Raw genomic sequence first — 20163 nt, forward strand, 5'->3', positions numbered from 1 at the left:
TTATATACATTATATATTAACTGCAAGGGGAAAAGAACAGTACGAAAGGTGACCAAAGGAATAAATGTAGAAAAATATAATATTTAAAAGCAATAAAAAATTAAAATTATAAAAAAGAGGAAAAAACAGAAGAGGAAAGAGAAAGGAAAAAGAAAAAGGAAACTCCATAGAACTGCAAAAGTTCAACGTAGATGCAGAGGTTTATAACAACAATAAAAAATGTGACTGAATATACACATATACATATACACCCATAAGCAAAATCAAAATAGTCCAACAAAAATGAAGTACAATAGATTGACCTGGCAAACAAAGGAAACCAAAAATTATATCTACCAGAACAAAGCTAACCAAAGCTCAAACTGGAAAACACAGCTAAAGCAAGTTGCCAATTGGGGAATAAAGGAATGAAAAGAAAACTAACATATACGTTGAGAGGAAAGGAAAGAAGGAAAAGAAAGGAAGACTAGATATGCTAAGTTAAATCGAGGTAGATTAAGAAGATTTATATACATTAAAGATTAACTGCAAGGTAAAGAGAACAGTAGGAAAAGCAAACAAAGGAATAAATGTAGAAAAACTAATAACTGGTTTAAAAAATTTTAAATTAAAATTAAAAAAAGAGAGAAAAAAAGAAAAAAGAATAAAAAAGAAACCTCCGTAGAACTGCAAAAGCCCAGAGGTTTTTAACAACAGTGAAAAATGTGACTGAGAAAAAAAAAAGCTCAAAAACTTGATAACATTTCATAGTGCCAATAAAATCGACAACTACAACAGAGAGGGAAGAAAAAGAAAAAAAAAAAAGAAAAATCCAAAAGAATCTATGGAACAAGTCCAAACATAAGAATAATAAACGTTTTTCTTGAGTCACTGCTGTCAGAGTCCTTTTCCTCACTGGGAGTCACAGTCTACCTCACCTCCCTAAGATAATCTCCAGCACTGTGCTGATCTCTGGACCTGCTTGTGAGGGCAGCTCGGATTCTAACCTGGTCCTATTCCTGTGTGTTCTTGCCTCCAGTGTCCACAGTGTTCTTTTGTGGGAGATCTCAGTGACCTTTTATATATTCTATAGACAAAGAGTCTGCCTAGTTGATCGTGTGGATTTAATCTGCAGCTTGTACAGCTGTTGGGAGGATTTTGGGTCTTCTTTCTTAACCACACTGTCCCTGGGTTTCAATTGTGGTTTTATTTCCACCTCTGCATGTGGGTCATCCACCGGGGTTTGCTCCTGAGGCTGCCCTGGAGGACTTGGGTTTGCCCCTGTGAGGGCCAGGTGTGGAGGTGGTGCAGCTGCTTGGGTTGCAGGGGTTCTGGCAGCACCAGGTACTCAGGGGAGTTGGCGGCTAGGGCAGCAGGAACTATACTGCTCTAGACAGGCGTGGCAACCAGTATCGGCCAATTTGCTCCAGTATTCTTGCCTGGAGAACCCCCCTCCTTGACAGAGAAGGAGGCCACAGTCTACAGGGTCACAAAGAGTCGGACACTACTGAAGCGACCCTGTGTGCAGAGATGCAAGAGCTTTTTTGCCTGTGGCAGCTCTGCCCCAGTGAGAGTTGAGTGTGAAAGTGGCACAGCTGCTTGGCTTGCGGGGACCCTGGAGGTGCCAAATGTGCAGGGACATGGACTGCCTCCACTGCAGGAGTTATGGCCCTATCGGAGTCTTTTTTCCAGCCTGTTGTAGCTGGCGATCATAAGGTCCCTTTGACCAGTCTTTCTTTGTAGCTCCACCGGTTCAGGCACATAGAGGGTTCGGTTCCTACTCAGTCACTTAAAGGAGCACCCTGGGTGAGGCCCTGCTCTGTAGTTCAGTGTGTTAGGTGTTTGATGGGCCAGCCTTTCTATTGTTCAGCTGCCGATGCTGGCATGTGGGGAGAGAGAGGCTATGGTGATGGCTCCACCCCTTACGCGTGACTCAGCAGTATCACCTTGCTTCCACGGCTGCCCAGCTTTCCTCCACAGGCATTTCCCACCACAATCCCCTCCTTTACCTCCCCTCCATCTGTCTCTCTGCAGTCAACAGCAGCCCTCCCCCTGCTGCAGTTGCTGCTGCTGCTAAGTCACTTCAGTCGTGTCTGACTCTGCAACCCCATAGACGGCAGTCCACCAGGCTCCCCTGTCTCTGGGGTTCTCAAGGCAAGAACACTGGAGTGGGGTGCCATTTCCTTCTCCACCTCCCCCTGCTTTTGCTCCACAATCCCCAAACTCCAGCTCCCAGCCGCTGCGCTTTCCAGGTCCCTGTCTGGGGTATGTATGGCTGCAGCAAGGACTGTTTGATTCTCAGTCCATTTAGGCTGCCACAGATCAGCTCTTTCACTCTCATTCTTAAATGTTTCTCCTCTAACTCAAACAGTTGTCCTGATGGGGGGATCGGACCCCTGCTTCAGTTCCCCCACCCACTGAGGGCAGGTCAGTCCTACTGACACTCCTGTTTTTCCCCCTAGTTCCTTCCTCCTACTGAGTCTGCGTGGTTCTATGTATTCTTTTCCGCTGGTCAGGTACTCCTGTCTGCTCTCAGCTGGTGTTCTACATGCACTTCTGTGTCTGAAGGTGTATTCCTGATGTATCCGTGGAGAGAGATGTACTCCACATCCCCCTACTCCTCTGCCATCTTGTTCTCCCTAGCCGCCATTAGTTATTTTTGATGCTATAGAAGACTATTGTCTTTTCAGTTTACTAGTTTTGGGTATTAAACGAACACAATTTCAGGTGAAGTCTACTTCATGATGAAAAGGAAAGTTATCTGAGTACTATGCATGACGTGGTAAAGCCTGATTAGTCTGGTCTTGGTCTGGTCTAAATTTTTCTTTGTCATCATCTCCTGAAGGAAAGAATCCGAGACTATCAAGGGTGGGGGTTGTAGTGAGGGTCAAAAAAGGAAGACAGCATTTTATGTTGATGCAAAGTAAAAAAGGAAAGAGGAGTTGAGGAAACAAGCTATTTCAAAATGTGTACATTTTTCATAAGTATATGAATAAACATGCTTTGATAAATGAATCTCAGCCATGAAGATATATGCATTTGAACCTCTTGCTCACAGTAAATTTGATTATGAATGTATTTGCTTTCAGTATTCATAGCTTTTGTTTAGACATAAGTAGCTTATCAACTTTACAGAATAATTGCGGCACCGTATATGTACACAGTGTACAAGAATTGGTTATTATGATGGAGATATGTGTTAAGCAAGGTGTAACATAAGCAGGATTAAAAATACAAATTTTAAAACTGAAAATTGTTAATTTAGATATCAAATTAGCAAATGTTGCTAAAATACTTTTCATTAAAAATTCCCTCTGTAAGACAAATATTTTTTATGTCAGAGCTAGAAATGAATTATAATACCTAATTAATATGTACTATTTGAAATGTGATCTTTATGTAACATTTGGAAAACACATAGTAAACTTTTCTCTTTAAGAGTCAGTGTCTTCAATTTTTTTTTTTTTTAGTCCTACCTTAGATATTTAAAACTGAGGTCCATCTTGAACTATTGAACAGATTGGTTGGTTATGAAATGACTATCTAGAAATCATATTTAATTTCAAGGTTGAAGTCAAACCATTGAATAAATAGAAACTTGATTTTGAATTTTTAAAAATATGAATCTTGTAAAGAGCTGTCTAAGTGCTTAGTTTTGAATTCTAGCCTATCCTGAAGTGATTGAGAACTTGAACACATCATTTAATTTCTGAAGTCAGTTCCCCATCTTTAATTTGGGAGTACTACTAATACTTCTGTTCTGTTCCTCAATGGTCCTTTGGGGGTATGAAATGATGTTATACTTGTGTGAGTGTTTGGAAAACTATATTGGTATATGCTGGATATTTAGAAAGTTACTATATGAGCTTAAATTTTTTTTAGAAAATTCATTTTATTTAAACAGAAAAAAAAAGTTAACACATTTCTACTACCCACTACCACCTACCTCTTATAACCACCAATCTGTTCCATCTGGGAGCTTGTTTTTTTTTTTTTTTTAAGAGATCATATATAAGAGACATTTTATGTACCTATGACTGATTTATGTTGATACATGGCAGAAACCAACACAATATTGTAAAGCAATTATCCTTCAATTAAAAATAAATAAATTTTAAAAAGAGACATTGTATGGCATTTATCTTTTTTTGTCTGACTTAGTTCACTTAGCATATTTCACTTCAAAGTTGTTATAGTAGAAAGATTTCCTTTCTATTTTATGGCTGAATAATATTCTATTGTATACATTCATTAATATTTTGTTTAAATAATATACAGTTGTATGTGGTATATACCACATTTTCTCAGTTTATCCATCAGTTCAGTTCAGTTGCTCAGTCGTGTTCAACTGTTTGCAGCCCTGTGGACTGAAGCATGCCAGGCTTCTCTGTCTATCACCAACTCCGGAGCTTGCTCAGACTCATGTCCATTGAGTTGGTGATGCCATCCAGCCAATCTCATCCTCTGTTGTCCCTTTTCCTGCTGCGTTCAGTCTTTTCCAGCATCAGGGTCTTTTTCAGTGAGTCAGTTCTTCGCATCAGGTGGCCAAAGTATTGGAGTTTCAGCTTCAACATCAGTCTTTCCAATGAATATTCAGGACTGATTTCCTTTAGGATTGACTGGTTTGAACTCCTTGCAGTCCAAGGGACTGTCAAGAGTCTTCTCTAACACCACAGTTCAAAAGCATCAATTCTTCGGCACTCAGCCTTCTTTATGGTCTAACTCACATCCATACATGACTACTGGAAAAACCATAGCTTTGACCTGACGGACATTTGTTGACAAAGTGATTTCTCTGCTTTTTAATATACTGCCTAGGTTGGTTATAGCTTTTCTTTCAGGCAGCAAGCTTCTTTTGATTTCATGACTGCAGTTATCTTCTGCAGTGATTCTGGAGCCCAAGAAAATAAAGTCTGTCACTGTTTCCATTGTTTCCCTGTCTATTTCCCATGAAGTGGTGGGACTCGATACCTTGATCTTAATTTTTTGAATGTTGAGTTTTAAGCCAGCTTTTTCACTCTCTTCTTTTATTTTCATCAAAAGGCCCTTTAGTTCCTCTTCACTTTCTGCCATAAGAGTGGTGTCATCTGCATATCTGAGGTTATTGATATTTCTCCTGGCAATCTTGATTCCAGCCTGTGCTTCATCTAGCCTGGCATTTTGCATGGTGTATTCTGCATATAAGTTAAATAAGCATGGTGATAATATACAACCTTGACGTACTCCTTTCCCAATTTGGAACTAGTCCATTGTTCCGTGTCCGGTTCTAACTGTTGCTTCTTGACCTGCATACCGATTTCTCTGGAGGCAGGTAAGGTGGTCTGGTATTCCCATCTCTTGAAGGATTTTCCACAGTTTGTTGTGATCCATAGTCAAAAGCTTTAGCGTAGTCAATGAAGTATAAGTAGATGTTTTTCTGGAATTCTCTTGCTTTTTCTGTGATCCAGCGGATGTTGGCAATTTGATCTCTGGTTCCTCTGCTTTTTCTAAATCCAGCTTGAACATCTGGAAGTTCATGGTTCACGTATTGTTGAAGCCTGGCTTGGAGAATTTTGATCATTACTAGCATGTGAGATGAGTACAATTGTGTGGTAGTTTGAAAATTCTTTGGCATTGCCTTTCTTTGGGATTGAAATGAAAACTGACCTTTTCCAGTCCCATGACCACTGCTGAGTTTTCCAAATTTGCTGTCATATTGAGTGCAGCACTTTCATAGCATCATCTTTCAGGATTTGAAATAGCTCAACTGGAATTCCATAACCTCCACTAGCTTTGTTCATAGTGATGCTTCCTAAGGTTTATCCATCAGTGGACACTTAAGCTGATTCCATATCTTGGCTATTGTAAATATGCTGCAGTGAAATGGGATTTATATAGCTTTTCAAGGTAGTGTTTTCATTTTCTTCAGATATATACCCATAATTGCAATTTCTGGATCATATATGGTAGTTATATTTTTAATTTTTGAGGAACCTCTATATTGTTTTCCTTAGTGGCATCAGTAGTTAAGAGTCTCCCTGCCAGTATAGGAGACACAAGAGGTGCGAGTCAATCCCTGGGTTGGGAAGATCCACTGGAGTAGGAAATGGCAACCTGTTCTAGTATTCGTGCCTGGAAAATTCATGGATAGAGGAGCCTGCTGTGTTACAATCCATGGGATCACAAAGAGTCAGACACAACTGAGCATTCATAGGCAGGCACACACACATGCACCAATTTACATTCCAACCAACAGTGCACAAGGATTCTCTTTTCTCTACATCCTTGCTAACACTTGTTAATTCTTTGTCTTTTTGTTAATAGCCATTCTAACAGGTGAGAAGTGATATCTTATTTTGGTTTTGATCTGTATTTCCCAGTTAATTAGTGATGTTGAACACCTTTGCATGTACCTGTTGAGCATCTGAATGTCTTATTTGGAAAAACTGTCTATTCAGGTCTGTTGCCCACTTAAAAATTGGATTTTTCTTTTGCTGTTGAGTTGTATAAGTTCTTTATATACTTTGGATATTAACTCCTAAATATCTGATTTGAAAATATTTTTTTCTGTTCAGTGGATTGCCTTTCATTTTTTGATACCTTCCTTTGCTGTGCAGAAGCTTTTTAGTTTGACATAGTTTCACTGTTTATTTTTGCTTTTGTTGCTTTTACTTTTGGTGTTGGATTAAAAAATATCATCGTCAAGAGTGATTTCAAATAGCAGCTTACTGTCTTTGTTTTCTTCTAGGAGTTTTAAGGCTTCAGGTGTTACAGTCAGGTCTTTAATCCATTCTGAGTTAATGTCTGTATATTGTGTAAGATAGTGGTCCAGTTTTATTTGTTTGCATGTGGCTGTCCAATTTTCCCAACACCGTTTACTGCAGATACTGTCTTTTCTTCATTGTATATTCTTGGCTCCTTTGCCGAAGTGAATTGAACATATATGTGTGGGTTTATTTTTGGGTTCTCTACTCTGTTCTGTTTATCTATGTGTCTGTCTCTACCTGCCCCTGCCATACCATACTGTTTAGTTACTATAGCTTTGTAATAGCACTTAATAAAGTTGCTTTGGATATTCAGGGTTTTTTTTTTTTTTGTGATTCCATATAAATTTTAGGATTTTTTGTTCTAATTCTGTGAAAAATACCATTGAAATTTTGATATGGATTGCATTGAATCTGTATATTGCTTTGAGTAGTATGAACATTTTTACAATATTATTTTTTTCTATCAATGAATGTAGACTATCTTGCCATTTATTCGTGTCTTCAATTTCTTTCATTAATGTGTTGTAATGTTTGCAATACAGCTCTTTCACTGCTTTGCTTAAATTTATTCCTAGGGTTTAAAAAATGATTAAGTCATAGAGAAGTCACTGAAACCTATTTATTTTCAACAATTGAATCATATTACACATTTAATATCAGTGACTTACTTTTCCAGATTTGCTATAATTTTAAAGCCAGGAAAATGTTTCCCCTTTAGCAGGGATGCAAATGACTGTTGAATTGGTTACATAACTCAGTATTTTCTTGATTATATTTTGTGCTTATTGATAAATAAACATATTTGGAAAATATAAATAATTTATATTAGTTGTGTACATCATTAAATACCTTGTTTTAGTCAGTGGTTTTAAAACTATACTCCAAATATCATCTATTTACAGTTCAACAGATCAGTCATGACATTTGGTGTGTCATTAAGGTAACCTACCAGATAACTTGTTTTTAAACCTTGAAACATCAAAGAAGAGATGAAACATAAGTTTAAGATTTGTTGATTGTTAGAAATCTAGTGAAGCTGTTTCTTAAAATTGCAGTGCCTAGGGAAGTTTAAAGGACGAAATAGTAAACACAGTTACGTGTCTAAATCAAGATATTCATAAATTAAAGGAAATGTAACATTAAATGAAGGAAAATAAAGCATTTCCTATCACATCCTTTCTTTTCCTGTTTTTAAATTCCGGGCTCTTTAGAGAAAACTTTAGCTACTTAACAATTCTTTAGGCCGTGGATGGAATACTTATGAGTCTGGCCCAGTAACAGCCCCTGTACTGCCAAGTTCTTGGAATTTAGATTTTCGACAGTCTGGGAAGAGGCTTTTGATTAGTTTGTGAACAGAAGGGAGGACTGAACATCCCTGTGGTGCTGTGCTGAGGATAGGGAAGAATTAGAAAGGGAGGATAGTGGGGAAGCAGCGAGTTCCTACTGTATAACTTTTTTACATTCAGAGAGAATTCAGTACTTTAGAATGTTGAATTCATCAGGTAGCTGAAGATACGTCATTTTGCTAATTTAACACTGAAAAATAGGACTCTCCAGGGGAAAAGTTATAAGGATTTTGGGCAATCCTATACAATAGGGACTATGCATAGAATTACTTTGAGAGAGGAAACTAGAAAAAGCATGTGGTGATTCTGCTGGTAATAGTAAATCTTGTCCACAGTGAATTATGTGCCTTTTTCATAGAAAGTCTATGACAGGACAAAAGCAAGGGCCAAATGCCATGGTAAAGGATTTTTATTCTTTATATGTGTGTGTGTGTGTGTAGGTGTGTGCTCAGTCATGTACAACTCTTTGTGACTCCATGGACTGTAGCCTGCCAGACTCCTCTGTCTGTGAATTTTCCACAAGGATACTGGAGTGGGTTGCCATTTCCTCCTCCAGTGGTTTTCCCAACCCAGGGATTGAACCCCCATCTCTTGGGTCTCCTGCATTGGCAGGCATCTTCTTTACCACTGTGCCACCTAGGAAGCCATTTCTTCTGGCAGTAGTTGTCAGCATCTTCATGAATGAGACCCTCCAGTGACGAAGCCTTTAGTGTCTAATCCAGAACCAACGCACAGTTGCAGAATTTTGGCTCTTGATGGATGTATTTTTTCCATGTAATTTGTTGTTGTGAACAGTATTGTGACTTAATGTGCAAAGTAAAAAACTTTAATAAAAAGCTGAAAGTTGTATTGGTTTGTGGGAGAAATTGAGTATGTTATTAAGTCTACCTTTGTTTCTTCAGTTCAGTTCAGTTCAGTCGCTCAGTCGTGTCCGACTCTCCGCGACCCCATGAATCACAGCACGCCAGGCCTCCCTGTCCATCACCAACTCCCGGAGTTCACTCAAACCCATGTCCACAGAGTCGGTGATGCCATCCAGCCATCTCATTCTCCGTCGTCCCCTTCTCCTCCCGCCCCCAACCTTTCCCAGCATCAGAGTCTTTTCCAGTGAGGCAACTCGTCGCATGAGGTGGCCAAAGTATTGCAGTTTCAGCTTTAGCATCAGTCCCTCCAATGAACATCCAGGATTGATCTCCTCTAGAATGGACTGGTTGGATCTCCTTGCAGTATAAGGGACTCTCAAGAGTCTTCTCCAACACCACAGTTCAAAAGCATCGATTTGTTTCTTAGAGGATGTCCAATAAGATGGGGTAATCGTGGATGTTTATCTTTTTCTTCTTGGTTAGAAGTTTGGTTTGAAATCATCAGTTTGGCAAGATGACTGGGCCCTAAAAATAGTTGCTCTAAAAGGCAATTTAAAAATATTTTGAATAAACGTTACTTAATATCTTTTTAAAGCTTGTTGTTTATCCATCTTATATAAAATAGTTGTCCTACTATATAGCACAGGGAAGGGGCTTCCCTGATAGCTCAGTTGATAAAGAATCCGCCTGCAGTGCAGGAGACCCCGTTTCGATTCCTGGGTCGGGAAGATCCACTAGAGAAGGGATAGGCTACCCCTCCAGTATTCTTGAGCTTCCTTTGTGGCTCAGCTGGTAAAGAATCCACCTGCAATGTGGGAGACCTGGGTTCGATCCTTGGATTTGATCCCTGGGTTGGGAAGATCCCCTGGAGAAGGGAACAGCTACCCACTCCAGTATTCTGGCCTGGGAATTCCATGGACTGTATAGTCTATGGGGTCACAAAGAGTTGGACATGACTGAGCGACTTTCACTTCACTTCATAGCACAGGGAACTATATTCAGTATCTTGTGACAAACCATAGTGGAAAAGAATATGATAAAGAATATTTTTGTGCATATATATATATACACATAAAAGTGTCACCTTGCTATACAGAAGAAACTTACACAACATTGTGAATCAACTATAATTCAACAAAATTAAAAAAAAATCTGTTTAAAGCTTGGCATTATAAAAGAGAAAGAATGAGAGAGACAGATATAGAAGACTAAGGAGAGCATGAATTACCTAAAGACTGTAGCTGATTTTTTTCATGGGGCAAAATGACTGCTGGTGACATTGTTTTTCTCTTACCTCTCCAAGGGGGCAAGAGAGTCATAGCACCTTGAGGAAACTGAGAAAATCTTAACCAAAATGTCAAATGTTGCTGTCCCTAGGGAGACATCTTTTATACCAACCATAAGTAAACTTTTGGCTGGTCTTATTAAGTCTACTCCCTAAATGAATGGTGTTAAAAATTATATCTTAGAGAAATTATATCTTTTCATAGATGGTTGGTATTTATATGTCTACTGTGCTGAATGAGGAGCTGTAAGTTTTATTTAGAGACTGCAAAGTCTAGAATTAGGAGGCATAATTACCCCTTTAAGTTATTCAGAATATCAGGTGGTGAGATTCCAAAATCATAACAATTATGTGGAAAACCTAGGATGAGAAAGAGTATGAGTGTTGGTACTTCACAGTTGCTACTTCCTGTGAATTCAGTGAAAAAGGCTGGTGTTCTGTCCAAACATTTTTAGAGAAGAGTGAAGGTAGTGGATCCCTCATGAATATGAATCAGTGAGTTATTTGGGCAGGATAAAAAATTTCATTGTTTACCTTTGATTACTTGGTCTTTAGTTTCCCTCCGTAGGATGGCAGAAAGTTGAGAAATGAGTTATCTTGTCTTGAAAAAGAATCTGCTTTTGGTAACTTAGACGTAGGAATAGCCACCAGAACACATTCTTAGAGACAGTTTTGATGAGAAAATGATTATTATGCATCAGCTGGTGTTTAAACATCTCCAAAGATTTTTTTTTTTTTTGAATTAGGGGTAAGCAGTGACCCTGGTTCCTGTTTTTTTTTTTTTTTTTTTACCAGATACGAATCTGATCAGTATCTATTTAGAAGGAAACTGTTTTGCAGGTGAAAGGAAGTTGCTTTTCTTTTGGGTCCAGGAAATGCAAGTGTGAAGCTTAAACAACCTGTATGTAAAAGGGAGTTAGAAAGTATGGCAGAATATCTGCATCCATTCTCATGAAGGGGAGAATGCAGAATAACCTTTCTTGAGTTTGTCTTTGTACAATTAATTTTCCTCTAACTTAAAATTCTAAAGATGAGGAATATAACTTCAAGAAAAACTTCTATAATGGCAATTTCCCCTTTGACTTTTGCTTGTTGCAACTTGATTGCTCTTTAGTTGTATTGAATTACAGCATGGAAACTTCCAAATACAAATTAAGTTGCTAAGGGAGAAGAAAAAAATTGGTTGTTAATAATAGCAATATTTGTAAACTGGGCCCTTCAAAACTTAACGTGGTTGGGCGTGGGGGTGGGATGGAATTTTCCTTTAAAAAGAGATGTGTAATTCCTTTGCATCCTATCAGTTTTAAAAAGTTATTGAGCTATTTGTTGGAAGAACAGCTTCCTAGGAAGAGGAGACTTGAGGAGAGGATCTAAATATTTTGTTCTCTATTCCTTACAGCCCTTAATTGAGGTGCTATTATTTGAGGTACTTTCTAGGTTTTTAGGGTTTAAGGCAACCACTTTTTGGGCTTCCCTAGTGGCTCAGCAGTAAAGAATTCGCCTGCCAATGCAGGAGACACGGGTTCGATCCCGGAGTCTAGAAGATCTGCTGGAGAAGGAAATGGTAACCCACTCCAGTATTGTTGCCTGGGAAATCCTGTGAACAGAGGAGCTTGGTGGGCTACAGTCCATGGGTTATCAGAAGAGTTGGACACAACTTGTGACTAAACAGCAACCACTTATTAGCTGTTAGTTTTATTTCCATAGAAAAATAAAGTATGAAAGGAGTTAGCCTCCTAATAGATGTTCAAGGAGAACGATATTTATGTAAAATCCCTGTTGAATAGAGTGTGTCTTCTTTGAACAAAACTATGCTAACATTATGATAGGAGAATTTCCATAAGAACTTAAGACATCTTGATCCTAAGATATGCTTATGTTCCAAGAGTTTTTCTAAATCTTTTGGCCGGGGCCTGGGGGGAGGCCATGTTCCCTTTTGAGACTAAGATAAAATTTATGGTTCAACTTGCCATGAATATACACAAACATAAAATTTTACATATACTGAGGGTGTTCAGTGCTCCCTAAAACCCACTCTGTGGACCTAAGCTTGGGAGCATTTGTATTGGTATGTAATTATGGTGCTTATATTAAGATGTAAGCTCTGGATTTGGTCTTGTCTGTACTCTGCTGTTTACCTGTTGCCTGGGACCATGCCTGGCTCACAGTCAGCCCTCAGTGAATATTTGTTGAATGAACGAGTCAGGGACAAAATGAATGTATCTTGTTTGTGATTATGTGGCTACTCTGGATTTTCTGGTTGCTTATATTCAATACTTTACCAGTTCTTTACTAGCTTTGTGCCCTTCATGGGTACATTAACTTCTTTTGCAATGAATAGAGACCCAATCAGTTTAAATGAAACAAAGACTTTTTGGTTTGCATTGCTGAGAAGTGCATGAGGAGATCTCGCTTCAGGTACAGCTAGAACCAGGGGTTCAGTTGATGAGACCGGGATTTTGTCTTTTGCTTCATTTTTTCCCTCCTTTTGGGCTTTCTGCTCTGGCACTTTTTCCACCCATGGTGGGGAAAAATGATTCCTGACAGTGTTAGATCTACACTTTCCATCACAATTCTTGATCCTAGAAGGAGATTAGGACTGGTTCCTTTCCCATTCATTGTTCCTCTTTGCTTCTGCAAAGGTGCTTTGGCCCTGCTGGGGTTGCGTATTGTCCTCTGGATGAAGCACCGTGTCTGGGAGGATGCGACAAGAGGGGTCAGCCTAGGCTTCTTATCCTCCCTTGGATGGCTGAGAGGTCTTGGTTCTTAACTATGCTCTGTTAAGAGTTTTAAGAGGAAAATGGAAGCTTCTAAAAGGTTAAGGAGCAGAATAAGAAGTAACATATGTCTGAGGCACCTTTCCTATATAATTCATTTCAGGTTGATATGGTCTTGGGATGTCAATGGGTCCCTTAATGAGCAACTGGTTTTCTGGATGATATCACCAAACACACTTACGTCCTCAATGGAATGACTTCTATCTTTCTTGCAGAATTTTTGAGAATTAAGAGAATAAATGCCAACGTTAACTAAGTGAACATAGTAATCTTGTGAAACCTGTTGTAAATCAGAGAGAGCTTCTGTCTTCAGATTGCAGGCGCAGTGATTTGGATTTTCTGTACATGTTCTAACTTCGACTTATCAGCCTTTCAACGACTCCTGTAGGGCATCAGCATGTGCTGAACACCCTGTGCTTGGCAGTGCTCATACACGGAACCAGTGCAGGTTGGCTCTAGGTGGGAAAGGAAATACTTTAGAATATGTGGGTGTTGTTTGAAACACTCTGCTATGTATTTCAATTATAATTTCACGGTTATTTCTTTGACATATATTTCATTCAACAATGATTTTCTAATGATGCATATATATACTTTTAGAGACAAGAGGAATGTTTTCTTTCTATGCTTATCATGAAAGTTTGAGAATAACCCACTGAGGAAGGTTCAAATGCATTGAAAATCTTGAGATATATTTTGATAAGTTAAGACAGTTTAATTTTGAAATGCATAATGTTCTTAATTTTCCGTTTGGTTCATTGTGGACCCATGCTGAGCAGCAGACTATTAAATCCTTGATGCAGTGCTGACTTTTGAAACTTAGATTTAAAAAAAATTTAATTAATTTATTTTAATTGGAGGATAATTACTTTACAATATTTTGATGCTTTTTGCCATACATCAACATGGATCAACTTCCCTGGTAGCTCAGTTGATAAAGAATCTGCTTCCTGTATAGGAGACCAGGGTTCAATCCCTGGGTTGGGAAGATCCCCTGGAGAAGGAAATGGCAACCCACTCCAGTATTGCCTGGAAAATCTCATGGATAGAGGAGCCTGGTGGGCTGCAGTCCATGAGGTTGTAAGAGTCGGACATGACTTAGCGACTAAACCATCATATACATGTGTCGCCCTATCCTGAACCCACCTCCCACCTCTCTCCCCACCCTATCCCTCTGGGTTGTCCCAGAGCACCTGCTCTGGGTGCCCTGCTTCATGCATCAAACTTGCACTGGTCATCTATTTTATATGGTGCTATACCTGTTTCATTGCTATTCTCTCAAATCATCCCACCCTTGCCTTCTCCCACTGTGTCCAAAAGTCTGTTCTTTATGTCTGTGTCTCTTTTGCTACCCTGCATGTAGGATTGTCAGTAATATCTTTCTAAATTCCATGTATATGTGTTAATATACAGTTATTTGTCTTTTTCTTTCTGATTTACTTCTCTCTTGTCAGTCCTCAAACACAGCAAACATGTTCCCACTGTGCTGTTTCCTCTGCCTGGAGTGCAGTTCTCTTAGATAACTCCCTTACCTCCTTTTTATCTTCTATCATGTTTTATGTTTCCTTTTTTTTTTAAAAATTAATTAATTTATTTTTTATTGGAGGCAAATTATTTTACAGTATTATATTGGTTGGTTTTGCCATACATTGACATGAATTCGCCCCGGGTGTACATAAGTTCTCCCTCCTGAACCCCCCTCCCACCTCCCTCCTCCCTTTATCTTCCCTCTGGGTCATCCCTGCACGCCAGCTCCGAGCATCTTATAACATGCATCGACCCTGAACTGGTGATTCGTTTCACATGTGACAACATACATATGTTTCCTTTTTAAAGTAGTATTTATCCCTTAGCACATCCCATGGATGGAGGAGCCTGGTGGGCCACAGTCAATGGGGTGGCAAAGAGTCAGATATGACAGAACGACTAACACACTGTGTAATTAATGGATTTATTGTGTTTATTGTTTCTTATTTGTCTCTTTCTTACTACTCCCTACTAGAGTGTTGGTTTTGTTTGCTCTTAGAACAATGCCTGGCACAGCGTACTGCTCAGTCAGTATTTGTGGACTGAATGAATTTCCTGATGAGATTTCAATTCATTTTTTCTGTAGTGATTGCCTTACTGCTGAACTTTTTCAACAACTATGTGTTAATAATAAATAACAAGAATGAAAATGATGAATCCTAATAATTATTGAGAATGTACTTTGTGTTGGGTATTTATAATAAATAACATTGATGATGATGGTGGCTATCCTTTATTGAATGTTAACTTTGTACCGGGTGTTTCGCATGTCAAATCAGTTGTTTTTTCAGATCAACTCTATGAAGTTAGTACTAAGTTATCTCAGTTTTATAGGTAGGCCAGAGAAACAACTTCCCAACATCACACGTTTGTGTGGAATCAGTACAGTTGTGATATTAGAATCTTAAAAGAAACATGTATTGTTAAGGGCTTTTTTTTAAAAAAAAATACCTTCTTTTTTTTTGGCTGCGCTGGGTCTTTGCTGCTGCATGTGGGCCTTCTCTAGTTGTGCCAAGCGGGCCTCCTCTTTATTGCGGTTCACTACTCATTGCAGTGGCTTCTCTTGTTGCGGAGCAGAGGCTTTAGGAGTTAGGACTTCAGTACTTGTGGCTCCTAGGCTCTAAAGCACAGGCTCAGTAGTTGTGGCTCATGGGTTTAATTGCTCCTTGGCAGGTGGGATCTTCCCGGACCAGGGATCGAACCCATGTCCCCCGCATTGGCAGGTGGATTCTTATCCACTGTGCCACTAGAGAAGTTCCAGAAGCATGTGCTGTTAAATTTATATTATCCTATTTTTGTCCTAATCTAGTAGAGCCAATATATCTGTTTGGGAACATTTATTTGTGTTTTTCTAAATTAAAAATTTTAAATTAGTATTTACTTATTTTTGGCAGTGCTGAGTGTTTGTTGCTGCACAGTGGACTTTCTCTAGTTGCAGCAAGTGGGGCCTACTCTCTATTTGTGGTGCTTGGGCTTCTCATTGTGGTGGCTTTTCTTGTTGTGGAGCACAGGCTCTAGAGTGCAGGCTCAGTAGTTGTGGTGCAGATGTTTAGTTGCCCTGCAGCATGTGGGATCTTCCCAGACCGGGAATCGAACCCTTGTCTCCCGCATGGGCAGGCAGATTCTTAACCCCTACGCCACCAGGAATGTCCCTTATTTTTGATGATCACTATCTGAAGGATTAGGGTTTAGAACTAGGAGTATCCTTCCGTTTGGTCTTCCCTGGTGGCTCAGCGGTAAAGAAGCTGCCTGTAGCTAGGAGACCTAGGTTTGATCCCGAGTGGGGAAGATCCCCTGGAAGAGGGCATGGCAGTTCACTCCAGTATTCGTGCCTGGATAATCCCATGGACAGAGGAGCCTGGTGAGCTATAATCCATGGGATCTCTGAAGTCGGACATGACTGAAGCGACTGAGCACGTACATCCTTCCATTTATAGGTAAATTCATTACCTAGGATTAATTATAGATTCTACTTTAATAGTACTAGTATTTCTGCTTCTCAGTTCAATTCAGTCTCTCAGTCGTGTCCGACTTTTTGTGACCCCATGGACTGCAGCACACCAGGCCTCCCTGTCCATCACCAACTCCTTGAGTTTACTCAAACTCATGTCCATTGAGTCGGTGATGCCATCCAACCGTCTCATCCTCCGCGTCCCCTTCTCCTCCCGCCTTCCGTCTTTCCCAGTGTCAGGGTCTTTTCCAATGAGTCAGTTCTTCACATCAGGTGGCCAAAGTATTGGAGTTTCAGCTTCAGCATCAGTCCTTCCAATAAATATTCAGGACTGATCTCCTTTAGGATGGACTGGTTGGATCTCCCTGCAGTCCAAGGGACTCTCAAGAGTATTCTCCAACACCACATCTTCTAGGCAGTGGGAAAAAAAATTTTTGTCCAACTTGGAAGCAGGAGAAATAATTTAGTACATACATGTGTGGCTCTTTTCAGCCATCAGATTTCTCTGCTTTTTTTGTTTACTTTTGATTTTACTGTCAGTTTGCTCTCTGTTTAGAGATTGTTTGGTTTGTTTCACTATTTTCAGGTAAGAATACTTTCACTCTATCCCAGAAAGACAGGTCTCTGCTCTTTAATTAAAACACTGCAGAAGAGGATATAGCTGTCATTTCAGCTACAATTAGACCCTTGACAGTAACACAAATAAGTTTGGAATTATTTTCTTTGTGCACAGAATGACTTAAAAGAGGGTATGTCCACTGATTGCATCCATACAAATTATATGTGTGACTTTAGAATGACATCTGTTTTTTTAAACTTATATTTACTCACATTTAGCCACTGTTAATTAAATGTTGGAAGCTATGTCTCTGAAGGATCTATGTGAGAGTGTGAATTTTTTTTTTTCATAAGAAGGATTTTTAAAGCTCCCCGCTTTTTCTGGCTATTCTTAGAAATGTCCCAGTTCTTGTTGACTCAGAAAGAGTCATCTGCTTATAGCTTTAACACGGTAACTTTTATACCCTTCAACTTACTGGAAAAAAGAAGTCTAGTTTCTTATGCTAATCATTGTGAGAATTGGTTTATGGTTCCCAGAGGTTTTTCGGGGGAGGGAACTTCTCTTGCCAACTGTTTCCTCCTAGGTATGTTTCTCTTTTTATGTCTGATTAGCATGATATTCGGAGAAGGCAATGGCAAGCCAGTCCAGTACTCTTGCCTAGAAAATCCCATGGACGGAGGAGCCTGGTAGGCTGCAGTCCATGGGGTCGCTACGAGTCAGACATGACCGAGTGACTTCACTTTCACTTTTCACTTTCACACATTGAAGAAGGAAATGGCAACCCACTCCAGTGTTCTTGCCTGGAGAATCCCAGGGACGGCGGAGCCTGGTGGGCTGCCGTCTATGGGGTCGCACAGAGTCGGACACGACTGAAGCGACTCAGCAGCAGCAGCAGCAGCAGCATGATATTTGGTTCTCATATTCATCTCTTTTTGAAGAAGGTAGCATAGTTAAAAGAACAGAGAAGACGCAGGTCCTAACAGCTATAAAACTAATTACTAGTTGCATTGTACTCTGGAGATTTCAAAGGAGAGAAATGTTTTTGGCTAAATTATGTTTGTTCTGCCTAGGAGCTCCTACTGGCTGGGTTATTTTTTGAGATCTTTTTTAGCCACTCACTTCTGTAATACATGATTGTTACCTTATGTTTTGCTGAGGACATGAGCCCGGGAGGAGCAGTTCGATCACTGTTAAATACTTAATTCATCTTTTCTTCCTGTGTTCTTCCTGCTACCTCTTTATCGACCTCGTTTTGTCTTTTGAGATTTGTTTTCTTTATCCTTGTGGTTCACTGAAATATGTAAGTTCATTCACTCACAGTTATTTCTATGTACTGACTATATGCCAGTCACTATGCTAGGTATTGAGAATATGAAGATTAAATATATACTGCTGCAGTCCCCAAGGATCTCAGTGTTTATTAGAGACATGGAACTAAAAGTATCATACAATATATAGCAGCTTGAAAGGGTGCATATCAAATATGGTGGGATCATAGAAGGAGACCCTAAGCTTCTAGAGGATTGATGAGTATGGAGTTTTAAACTAAATATGTGTACTATGAGCCAAGAGAATTTGTCAAAACCTTGTAAATTTAGGCTATATTGTCAAAATATAGTAGGGATACGAAAACCCATATAACCTGAAAAGAGTTGAGGGCCTTGGTATATACTTTTTCCTGGTATACACTTAGATTAAACTATTTCCAAAGCAGAGATAGAGAACAAATATCTGGACACTAGGGGGGTAAAAGGAGAGTGCAATGTATTGGGAAATTGGGACTGACATAAATGTTTATTTACATTTATATACTGTTGAGATCAGTCCTGGGTGTTCATTGGAAGGACTGATGCTGAAGCTGAAACTCCAATACTTTGGCCACCTCATGCGACGAGTTGACTCACTGGAAAAGAGTCTGATGCTGGGAGGGATTGGGGGCGGGAGAAGACGGGGATGACAGAGAATGAGATGGCTGGATGGCATCACCAACTCGATGGACATGAGTTTGAGTGAACTCTGGGAGTTGGTGATGGACAGGGAGGCCTGGTGTGCTGTGATTCATGGGGTCGCAAAGAGTTGGACATGACTGAGCGACTGAACTGAACTGAATTGATGCATAATATAGATAACTAACGAGAACCTACTGTTTAGCACAGGGAGCTCTATTCAATGCTCTTTGGGTTCAGAGAGAGGGTATATGTATGTGTATAGCTGATTTACTTTGTGGTATAGCAGAAACCAACAAAAGTAAAGCAAGTAAACTCCAGTAAAAAAAAACTTAAGAAAACAATGCTGGATGCACTGCTGCCACACACTTTCAGTTTATTAAAAGAATGCAGTATCTGTGAAACACAATAAAGCAAAGCACAGTGACACAGGTATGCCTGTTCTGCTGCTGCCTTTTGTATCTCTTACCTGTTTTTCCATTCTCTGCAAGATACAGATTTCTGAAATTTCAGACAAGAAGAGGCCTTTATGAGATGCAGCCCAACACTGTAAAGCCATCAGTTCTGCTTTATTCATGGATGGTCTTGCTTTGTTGAAACATTTTTTCAGCAAGGCCTGATCTAAGAAGACTCAAGGAACAATCAGAATATTAGTGGGTATTGGATCTTGTTTGTTTTCTTCTAAAATGAAGGTTGTGTCTCCACAATAATTTCCTGAGTGTGCATTATTAACTAGATCTTTCATTTCCTAGAGGTGCAAACTCTTCAGAAAAAGATAAACATAATTTCTGAGATAATGTTATGCAAGCACTATATGGCAAATAGGTTGCATAAGTGTCATAATACACTTAGGTGGTAGGTTCTTCCCGTCAGTTCAGTTCAGTCGCTCAGTCATGTCCAACTCTGCAACCCCATGGACTGCAGCATGCCAGGCTTCTCTGTCTATCACCAACTCCTGGAGCTTCCTCGAACTCATGTCCATCGAGTTGGTGATGCCATCCAACCATTTCATCCTCTTTTGTCCCCTTCTCCTCCTGCCTTCAATCTTTCCCAGCGTCATAGTCTTTTCCAGTCAGCTCTTCACATGACCAAAATATTGGAGTTTCAGCTTCAACATCAGTCTTTCCAATGAATACCCAGGACTGATCTCCTTTAGGATGGACTGGTTGGATCTCCTTGCAGTC

General features: G+C 39.6%; 1 protein-coding gene and 1 long non-coding RNA gene across 4 annotated transcripts in view; both read left to right on the forward strand.

Moving 5' to 3' along the window:
* The window catches only part of ITPR2 (inositol 1,4,5-trisphosphate receptor type 2), a 639393-nt gene that overhangs the window by 26159 nt on the left and 593071 nt on the right, over positions 1–20163 (forward strand). The gene's annotated exons all lie outside the window — the stretch shown is intronic.
* On the forward strand, positions 6286–11011 carry LOC148777678 (uncharacterized). The gene is made up of 2 exons (XR_016037665.1): positions 6286–8972; positions 9362–11011. It is a non-coding gene; the product is annotated as an uncharacterized LOC148777678 (long non-coding RNA).

The sequence above is a fragment of the Moschus berezovskii genome, chromosome 6, assembly GCF_049115385.1.
Source record: "Moschus berezovskii isolate FMDL1 chromosome 6, NW_MosBer_1.0, whole genome shotgun sequence".
In the NCBI taxonomy this organism is placed as follows: Eukaryota; Metazoa; Chordata; class Mammalia; order Artiodactyla; family Moschidae; genus Moschus; species Moschus berezovskii.